Genomic DNA, 11,085 nt, shown 5'->3' with positions numbered 1-11,085 from the left:
AACACGGCCAAAAGACTCTTGTGCCGCTTTGCTTGTTTGATTGTCTGACAGAACTCTCACTGCTTTTCCCCGTAACCTGGATTGCCAAGAAAGGAACGCCTTCCAGACTGCCAGAAGTTCCAGCACATTGATATGAAGATGACGTTCCTGGTTTGACCAAAAACCTTGTCTGAATTCTTCCTCCAACGTGGCTCCCCAACCGGATAAGCTGGCGTCTTTAGACACTACTGTCCAAACAGGCTCGGTCCAAACCAGACTTGAATTCAGTCTTTTTACCTGGAGCCACCATCTGAGGGAAAGATGAATGTTGGCTGGAATGGCAACCTTCCTTGAGAGGGCTGGAATGGATCGATCCCATGTCCTCAGGATGAAACAATGTAGTTGCCGGATATGAAGAAGGGCCCATGCCAGGTAGATACCATCATTCCCAGAAGGCACATTAGCAGCCTCAGGCTGGAAAGACGTCTGTATAAAATCAAACGGGAAAGGCTGGTGATATTCTGAATCTTGTCCCCTGGCAGAAAGATCTTTTGACAGCAAGTATCCAGGATAAACCTCAGAAAAAGAATAATTCTGGTAGGAAGCAGACTGGATCTTTGAAAATTGACAATCCATCCCAAATCCTGAAGCAGGCAAACAGTCCTGTGAATCTGGTGGGAGTGAAGATCTGGAGAGCTTGCTGCCAGAAGCCAGTCGTCTAAATAAGGGACCACCTTGATTCCTTCCTTCCTCAGGAAGGCGACATTCCCTGACAGCAGTTTGGTGAAGACTATTGGAGCTGACGCGAGACCAAAAGGAAGAGCCTGGAACTGTAAATGAAGAGTCCCTTTTGCAGAAGGAATGGCCACCCAAATAAACTTCTGCGACTCCTGCCTGATGGGAACCTGAAGATAGGCATCCTGAAGATCGAGAGTAGTCTGAAGTCTCCTGATGATTTGGGAACAACGAAGACGTAGTAGTAAAAACCTATTCCTCTTTGGTCTGGAGGCACTGGGATCAACACTTGCTTTATCCCGAACTATTGAAGAAGGTCCCAAAGTGCCATTCTCCTGAATGGATCCGCAGGAGGCATAGAAATCATAAAGCGCTCTGGGGGAAAAACTGACAAGCTCCAGACAGTACCCTCTGGAAATGATGCCCAGGGTCCAGGCGTCCAAACAAAAAAAGAGTCCATTGATGAAGAAAACTCTTCAGCCTGCCCCCTATCGCAATGTTCCTGGTGTCATACTTTCTTGGAGGAGGAAGGTGTCAGGGTCCACTCTCTGCTCCCTGAACCATGGCTGAATCATACATCAAGCTAATACATCTGCTACCACTAGTGGCCACCCTCCTCCCTCTGGAGTGAGCTGAACCTGATTATCAGGTACAGCTGCGCCTCATGAACTGAGTGAAGCCTGCCTTTATAAGACCTGCCCTGCCCATCAGTCAGGGCCTTGGCATTGATGTTAAAGGACTGCCTTTGCTCTGAGCCGCTATCTGTACCTGAGCTTGCTCCTGTGCCTGAACCCGTGCCCGAGCCTGAACCCGTGCCCGAACCTGAACCCGTTCCTGTACCCGTGCCTGAGCCGGTACTCGTGCATGATCCAGTACCCGAGCGTAAGTCCGTACCCGTGCATGAACCTGTACACGTACCTGGCCCGGTAGTACTCCATTCCCGTCCGCCCTGCCAGTGGGCCTCCGTTCCCGTCCGCCCTGCCAGTGGGCCTCCGTTCCCGTCCGCCCTGCCAGTGGGCCTCCGTTCCCGTCCGCCCTGCCAGTGGGCCTCCGTTCCCGTCCGCCCTGCCAGTGGGCCTCCATTCCCGTCCGCCCTGCCAGTGGGCCTCACCTGTACCTGTACCTGTGCCTGAACCTGCCTGTGGGCTTACCTGCCAGTGGGCCCGCACCCGAGCCTGTACCTGTGCCTGAACCTGCCTGTGGGCTTACCTGCCAGTGGGCCTGCACCCGAGCCTGTACCTGTGCCTGAACCTGCCTGTGGGCTTACCTGCCAGTGGGCCCGCACCCGAGCCTGTACTTGTGCCTGAACCTGCCTGTGGGCTTACCTGCCAGTGGGCCCGCACCCGAGCCTGTACCTGTGCCTGCACCCGAACCTGTGCCTGCACCCGAGCCGGTGCCTGCGCCTGCACCCGAGCCGGTACCTGCGCCTGCACCCGAGCCGGTACCTGCGCCTGCACCCGAGCCGGTACCTGCGCCTGCACCCGAGCCGGTACCTGCGCCTGCACCCGAGCCGGTACCTGCGCCTGCACCCGAGCCGGTACCTGCACCTGCACCCGAGCCTGTACCTGCCTCAGCTCCCGTCTCTCTGCCTCAGCTCCCGAGCCTGCACTTTCCTCTGCTCCCGTCTCTGTGCCTCAGCTCCCGTCCTTTCCAGTTCTGCTACTCTGTCTGTACCTATCTCTCTGTCACCATGCATAAAGGAGTACAGACAGAGTCCCCCGTATCCCCTGCACATGGACTCCTACCAGACCTGCTCGCCCGGGTCCTGACAGAAGGTCTGCCTCTACCACGAAAAGACCGAAATCTTGAACCCTAGGGCCTAGCCCAAAATCTGGACTGGGGTCTGGAATCCTGACCTCTAGATGCCCTAAACAGGTTGGGACGAAAATGTGGCAGAGGTTTACGTTTAGGCAAAAGTACTTGTCATCAGTGGCTTTCTCCAACAAAATTTCTAACTCCTTCCTGAATAGCTATTTTTCAGAGAAGGGGATCTCACACAAATGGTGCTTGGAGGCGGAGTCTGCTAACCAAGATATGAGCCATAAAGCCCTTCTGGAGACTACGGTTGAAGGCAGAGGCCCTAGCAGCCATACGGATGGATTCCATAGCAGAATTACACAAGAAGTCAGCCGCACTCCTCACATCTGAAATGCCCCAGAGAGCCTCTTCTTCTCCTGAACCCCTAGGATTTCTTCCTCAATCAGCTGGAGCCACAAGCAAATAGCCCTGGCCACTGAAGCCGCTGCAATCCCTGGTTTAAAATTAGCTGCTTAAGCTTCAAAAGATCTCCTAGCTGCTCCATCTGGCTTCCTATCCATGGGATCCAAAAATGAGAGGAATCCTCCACTGGAATAGTGGATCTTCTAGTGGCCATGGCCACTGGAGCATCTATTTTCTCTGAACACAGCTCAGAGAAATCTTCTGGGAAAGGGATCAGCCTTGAGACTCTTTTGGAGATGGTTAGCTTTCTTTTAGGAGCATTCCACTGGTCAGTAATAACAGACTTCAAGGCTTCATGGACTGGAAAAGCCTTGGGCTTTTTACAAGAACCCTTTTGCTGTTTTTCCTCCAGGTCTAGAACAGCCCTCACTGCAGTAACCAGCTTGTCCAAAACCAATGATCGGATCTGCTGAAAAATGGCCCGATACAACAAAGCCATTAATTGTTGGACAGGTCCTTAAGAGTCCTCTGCACTGGAAAGTCAGAATAGCTATGTTTTCAAGACTTGTCAGCTTTTTCTGGGGGGTCCACTGCACCAGAGTATCTAGGCAGTGGATCTGGAGCAAGAGGAGGAGTACACCTCATCAGATGGCTTAAGTCATTCCAGGAGAATGGGGGGCTTTGAGGCTGTAAGGTTTTACAGTAAACTCCTTTGGGTGTCTTTAGGGGGTCGCTGCTGATGCTCCAATTCACAGCAAATTTTCTGAAAGGTTTGGAGAGGTTAAGTTTCTCTGGCAGGACTTATAGTATACAATGTTTTTTTGCACTGAAGCCTCCACAGAGACAGCATGGTCGAATAAGCAGGGCATATGTGTTTTTGCAACTGGTGGTGGATATTCCATGGAAACTCCTTAAGTATTGTCCAGGGTAGCAGGTGGTGGTGATGTGATTATGGGGTGAATAGCGCTGGGTTGGCATAAGGTTGATGGCAGATTTTTTTGAGGTAGTTACCTACCCCGTTATTGTCTTATGGCCCTGCATTATCCCCTTCCGTACCGGTGACGTACCTGGTTGGGTGTCACCCACAGACCGGGGCGTACCAGGTACGTCATCGATGATGCGCGATCCAGCGTCTCGATGGACAATGGCTTCGCGAGGGGCCGCTGTTACTGACCGCTGGATGTCCCCAGCGATCCGTAGCAACCACTCCCCCTCAATTCTGTGCACGTGATCGCTTTGAAACATTTATCTGACTGCAGTGTTGAGAATGGATTGAAGCGGTGAAGGTTGCAATAATCCAGGGGGGATATCACAAGGGAGTTGATTAGTAACTTGGTGGTTTCTTGTGTGAGGAAAGGACAGATTCGGGAGATGTTTCTCAGGTGGAGGCAGCAGGATTTAGTGATGGACTGGATGTGAGGAATGAAGGAGAGAGCAGAGTCAAGCATGGTCCAGTAAATGAGACACAAAAAGTATGGTAAGAAAGGTAGGATTTAAGCCATTAAAGAGCCATGTCACGGATGCCATGAGCATGGAGGGTTTGTAGGAGGAGGGGATGGGCGACTGTGTCAAAGGCTGCTGAGAGGTCCAAGAGAATAACCAGTGAGAATTGGCCTTTCGTTTTAGCTGCGAGGAGGTCATTAGTAATTTTAGTGAGTGCAGTCTCTGTTGAATGTTGTGGATGGAAACCGGATTGTAGAGAGTCTACCAGCGATTCCCAGTTTGAAGAGATTGTAGGATAATCGATTTTAGGTTAGGAAGCTAGCGGGAGAAGTGAAACTGGACAGTAATTTGATGGGGATGTGGGATCAAGGGAACGTTTCTTTAGGATGGGGGAGATGATGGCATATTTGAATGAGGACGGGAATACACCAGAGGAAAAGGAGAGATGAAAGATGTGGGTTGGGGTAAGGACTAGAGAGGGGTGGTAGGAGATGTGAAGGTGCAAGGTTGAGGGGACAGGTGGTGAGGTGGGAGGACAACAGGACCTTAGAAACCCCAAAGGGTGTAACTGGGCTGTAGCTGGTGAGGATGGAGGTTGAGGTACCATATGATTGACACTATGGGGGAGGATGCTATCCCTGATGGTGTCAATTTTGTTTTTGAAGTAAGTGGCAAGCTCTTGGGCAGAGAGGTTGGAGGACAAGGGAGGTGCTGTGGGCCTGAGAAGGGTGTTAAAAGTGAAGAATAAACATTTAGAGAGATAGAGGGCCGATGTGTAGGAATGGAGCATGAGTTTATAGTGAATGTCTTCAGGTGAACAAGACTTTCTCCTTTGAAGGAGGCGTGTCTGAGTGGAATGCCATGGCTGACGTGGATGGCGTGGGGGATTGTGTACAGTTACAAGGGCAACCATATCTAGGGCTGAGGCTAGTGTATGGTTATACTGAGCTGTAGCTGTATCAGGACAGGAGGAGGATATACTTGAGGAGTGGCTGTAGTGTATCTGTAAGTTGTGGGGAGCTGAGGTTGCAGATGTTACAGCAGGTTTGAGGTGGTTTCTTGGATAGAGAAGGTGTGTGTGGTATGTTAAGATTAAATGTAAGCAGGCTGTTATCAGACAGATGGGAGAGTTGAGAGAAATGAGATGTGGAACAAAGGTGGGAGAACACTAGATCAATTTGGTGATTCGGGAAGTTGGTGCTTCGGTCAAGGCAGGCAAATCAGAAGCAAAATCGATTAAACAGGTCCGGGGTCGTAGGCAGGCAGCGAAGAATCGTGGTCAAATAACAGGCAAAGGTCGGTACACAAGGAAATAGAGAAATGGCAGGAAACAGCACACCCAAAAAGCATAACACTTTGAACGGGTAAAGACTGGAATTCAAATGGGGCTTAAATAGGAGACGGTACTCACATACAGGCCACGGCGTTGCGTGCGTGGCGTGACGTCGTCGTGGCAGACGCGGTCCTCAGGCGCGTCATAACCGCGGTCCCGGCGGTACGCGCCTTCACATCCTCGGCGTGTAGGTGCGATCCCGGCCGAGGGTGTGGAGGCAGGGCTGCCCTGCCGACGTCGGATCACGGCGGAGGCGGAGCCACGACACAGACGTGTGCGCACGGCGTCGGGGCTGTGACAGCGAGGGCAGGCGAGCTGACGCGAGCGCCAAAGGTACGAGCCGCGGCGGCGCGCGTGACAATTTCATGCTCCCACACATATTATATATTGTTTTTTTCAGGACAAACAGGGCTTTCTTTAGATACCATTAATTTTATCATATCATCTAATTTACTATAAAATTATAAAATATGGGTATTTTTTGTTTAAAAAAATTACTTTTTCTAACTTTTTAAACAAAAAACTTTTACTCATCTGCAAAAAGGAATGAAAAAAACTGCTAAATAGATTCTACTATTTGTCCTGAGTTTAGAAATACCCAATGTTTTTATGTTTTTTTCTACACGTTATGGGGCAATATGTACAGGTAGCGTTTTGCTATTTCAAAACCTTTTTTTCCCAAATCTGGTAATTCTTCCCACCATGTGCCATTTCGGGTATCTTTGAAGCCGGCCAATGCAATTTACCCCATCAAATCATATATTTTTAAAAACTAGACACCCCAAGGTATTTGAAATGCTGGTATTTTAACCCTTTCCATGCACTAATTTTACCACCAGCCTTTGTGAAACTTTATTGAAGTACATTTTTATTTTTTTTCCACACATGTTGAACTTCAGGTATAAATTTATCGCTCCTGGTATATGTCCGTGTCAAACAACACCCCAATATATGTTCAGTAACATCTCCTGAGCGCAGTGATACCCCCCCGTGCATGGGTTTGTAGGGTAAAAGGCCGCCTTTGCGAGGTGTGTATTTTTATGCCATTTAGACATCTGATCCTACTGCCCCCATGTCCCATATTTGGGACATCTTTGCATCCGGCCAATTCAAGTTACCCCATCAACTCATGCATTTTTTAATACGAGACACCCTATGGGCATTTGTAATGCCAATATTTTAACTCTTTCCATGATAAAGAATTTTAGGACTTGCTTATTAAAAGCTTTTTTTTGGGGTGACAGTGGGGATTTTTACATGTTACCATATTTTTTTACATTTTTTTTTAACATCTTTGAACAATTATTTTTTTTTTACAGTTTTTTACTAATCACTCTCATTAGTGAGCTGGGCTCCATTGACCTTGCATGGTTGGATGCAGTACCTGCATTCAACTTGCAGGAGGAGCTTGAGAGTTCTCTAGAGGGTCTGGATAGACTCTCTGTGAAATAATTTTCTATTGTTAATGCCATCCTTTGAATGACATCAACGTCATTTACAGGATGGCACTTGTGGTTGCTCTTCGGAGCAATCACAAGGCTATCGGGGTAGGGGGGTTGTGTGGCTACATGCCTCGATATCGAGGCATGTCAGCAACACAGTTTATGCTTAGGAAGCAATTCCAATCGCTTCCTAAGCTGTTTTACCCGGGCGCCGCCGGGATCTTTGATGATCGGGGCTTTCCTCCCCGGATCCACGGTCAGCCTCACTTGTGAGGCTTCCGTGGATGCTACAAAGCCGCCGATAGCAGCGATGCAGCTATTTAACGGCAGCCCGTACATGTAAGGGCATTGTCGTTAACACGTTGCACGGCAACCCCGTACATGTACGTGGATTGTTGTTAAGGGGTTAAAGTCCAAGGGAGGAGGAGAGTGAAAGTAGTTTGGAAGCAGCAGGTGAGGATGAGTCATCCATAGATATATTGAAGTCCCCTAGGATTAGTGTAGGCATGGTGGAGGAAAGAAAGCGGGAAAGCCAAGCAGCAAAGTGATCAAAGAAGCGTGAGGTGGGGCCAGGAGGCCGGTAGATCACTGCAACGTTAAGAGCAATTGGGGAGAAAAGCCGGACAGAGTGTACTTCGAAAGACAGAGAGGGAATTGGTGGTAGACATTGAAAGGCGCAGCGGGGAGAGAGGAGAATACCAACACCACCTCCCTGTTTGTCTCCAGGTCTGGGAGTGTGGCTGAAGTGAAGGCCACCGTAAGAGAGAGCAGCAGGAGAGGTAGTGTCTAAGTATGTGGCAATTAGTTTGTTGCACACACAGCATGCATTCCAGAGGGCACAGGAGAAAGGGGTGCCTGGGTTACGGTGGACTGGTTAAAGATTGTCTAAATATATTTGTCAATTGTCCCAATTTTGCCAACACATTCCAGTTATTTAGGCACTGTCCCTGTAAAGTTTTACTTTGGAGACTCAGTAATGCTTAACAAAGGGCATCTGCCCCTGAAGAGAATGACGGCTGCCCCTGACAAGGTTTAATGACTTCCCGTGGCTCAGTGAAGCTGTTTATTAAATACATGCCTTTTTTTCTCTAGGCCAGGCCTTCCGGAGTTTTTTTTCAAACGGGCGGAACCTCCTCGTACACCCTCTGTGAGGTCTTTGTCGGCGGAGCTGGTACCAGCGAGAAGAGGACAGAGGAAAGAAGACAAAAGAAGATGAGGTAAGAGAAGAAGTGGAGCTGCAGGAAAGTAGACAGGGACATGAAAGCAGTTGGCAGGGAAGGTAAAGCTAATGACCACATTTCAACTGATTTTCCACCACCCCATTTATACTAGCTGTCTTTAATGTATATATCTGTAAAACAAGATTTTAAAAAAATCTATTCGTATATTAAAAGCAATATATACATTTAATGTTTTAATGTTTAATTAATTTTAATTTAATGTTGAATAAAGACATAGCAAAATGGCCCTGCTATGCAAAATGACTGCCCCAGCTGTGCAGGGGCAGTGCTATGTAAATACATTAACCCCTTGACTGCTAACGACGGCATGGTGCCGTCGCTAGCAGTCCCAGTCAGGTGCTAACGACGGCACCATGCTGTCACTAGCACTATCTTACCTTGATGGAGGTCTGTGGACCCAGTGTGAGGGGCAGATCGCCGGGGCCACCCGATCCGGCCGGTGACGGCACGCGCAATGACGCGATGACGTCACCGCGCAACTTTATTAATAACTGACAATTGTCAGTTAAAGCGGTATGGGGGCATGCTGCTTAGATGCCTGTATCTCAGGCATCTAAGCAGCTACAGACCCCCAACATATACTGTTGGAAAGGTAATCGCCTCACCTTTCCAACAGTATAGTGTGAAAAAATAATAAAAAATATTAAGTTAAAAAAATTAAAATTCAAAAAAAAAAAGTAAAAAAAATGATTTGGGGGTCTCTAAAGGCAGATAAATAAAGATCAAAATTGCCTAGAGACCCCCAAATTAAATTATCTAAACATAAACTAGTTTAACTTTAAAAAAAAAAAAGTTTAAGTATTCTAGCTAAATGATCACTGTGGTAGCCAATGTTACCACAGTGATCATATAGCTATGAAAAGTCACATTCCCTTTTTAAAAATGGCCGATACAAAATTTTAACCCCATGATCCCTTTGATCATGAGGTTAAATTTAGCCAATGGTAGAGGAAAGCAATTTTTGAAATCCTGATGAACTATAAATATTAGTCAAATCAGCCACTTAGCCTATGCAGTACGTGAGTAACCATATCATCCCTGGAGCACCTTGCATTTTTACTGCAAAACTTATTTTTGCTGTAAAAGTGATTTTTTTTTTCTCCCTTTACCATTATTTCTTTGGAATTGTAAGGGGAAAGAATGGTGTGTGTGCTTCTGTGAGTGAATGTACGGATAGTATGGTGTGTGAATGGTGATATGAAAGGGGTGTGAATGATCAGTAATTAGGGTTGAAGCCTTGACGTGGCATTACTGCTCGCGTAAGAAGTTAAATTATGGCACAAAATGTACACATTTGGAAAAACTACACCCCTTGGCGCATCAAATGAGGGGCTGCATGTGTTTCTAGTACAAACCTGGAGTGCGCAAGACACAAATGAACATGTCGCTATGGTTAGAAAAAACATATTTTCTAGCCAAAGCGACATATTCCATCATTATTTGTGCACTTAACTTTTGTCCTAGAAATACATGCAGCCCCTCATTTGAAGCTCCAAGGGGTGTAATTTCTTGAAATGTGTACTTTATGTACCCTAATTTTACTTCCCACATGTCTAGACCACTTTAACTTCAGATATGGCAGATTTGAGAATATTGTTAAAAAACTGTCTTAAAACATTTAGGGGTGATGCCTGCAATTAGACAGCTCTAGACAGCTGGGAAATTAAATTATGGGACAAAAAGTATACATTTGCAGAAACTACACCCCTTAGCGCATCAAATGAGGGGCTGCATGTGTTAGTAGTAGAAACCTGGAGTGCGCAAGACACAAATGAACATGTCGCATTAAATTTTTTTTTTTTATAAGTGTGATATTCACTTATTTATTGTACACGTCAGATTTGTGATACAAATACAAATAAGACCTCATTTGCTGCGGCTGGGGGTGTAGTTTCTAAAAATATATAGTTTTGTTGGCATATTTTAACATCCTGGGCAGCTAGAGCTGTTTAATTGACGGCAGCCATGCATTAAATTTAAAGATGAATTTTGTGATAGTCTAGTAAATATTTTTAGCAATAAAATATTTGAAAAACACAGTCTACTGTTCTCAATGTCTGTTTATTTTAGACCGGTTACCTACTACAAATATTTAGCAACACAGGTTTTGATATTAGAGTTTAGAAAAATAAAATTACAAACTATTTTCGGAAGTGAAAAAATACACCTTTTTCCCATTTTTGGCTTTATTTTGCAAACCTAATGAGACATACACATATAAAAATGGTATATTTGGAATCTGCTAGGTTTGTATAGTTTATTCCCAAGAAATGTACTTCTAAACGCGTTTAAACGAGAGATGCACCAAAATGCCAAAAACCAGCTTAGCACCCAGGTGGGAAATGGCTTAGCAGCCAAGGGGTTAAAATCCATTTATTATCTGCTTCTGATGCCTTATCACCAATTTTATTGTTTGCAGTTAAACTGTACATATTTGAACGGATGACCTCTCCTTGTAAGAAGCCTCCCCGTGTTCACGCTACTAGACGCAATTGTTGCCACTGGCTACTAAACGGGCAGCCTCCTACCACATAACTCACCTCTTCATGCATTTACCTCACGAGCATGTACTCTGTTTCCCGCCTAGCACATGCTGAGTCGGTATCGCTTTAAGAAAACCAACAAACATCCACGCTTACATACACATAATCAGCTCTCTCTTCTAATCAGTGTCCCAGTGAGCACGGCCAGGTGACACATGCCTGTCCATGTGTACCTAACCCTCTGTGCCACGCCTTCGCACGATGCCGAT

Source organism: Sceloporus occidentalis, unplaced genomic scaffold (genome assembly GCF_023333645.1).
Source record: "Sceloporus occidentalis isolate IW3139 unplaced genomic scaffold, rSceOcc1.0.p SCAF_70, whole genome shotgun sequence".
NCBI classification, from domain to species: domain Eukaryota; kingdom Metazoa; phylum Chordata; class Lepidosauria; order Squamata; family Phrynosomatidae; genus Sceloporus; species Sceloporus occidentalis.
Note: the sequence above shows the minus strand (reverse complement) of the source record.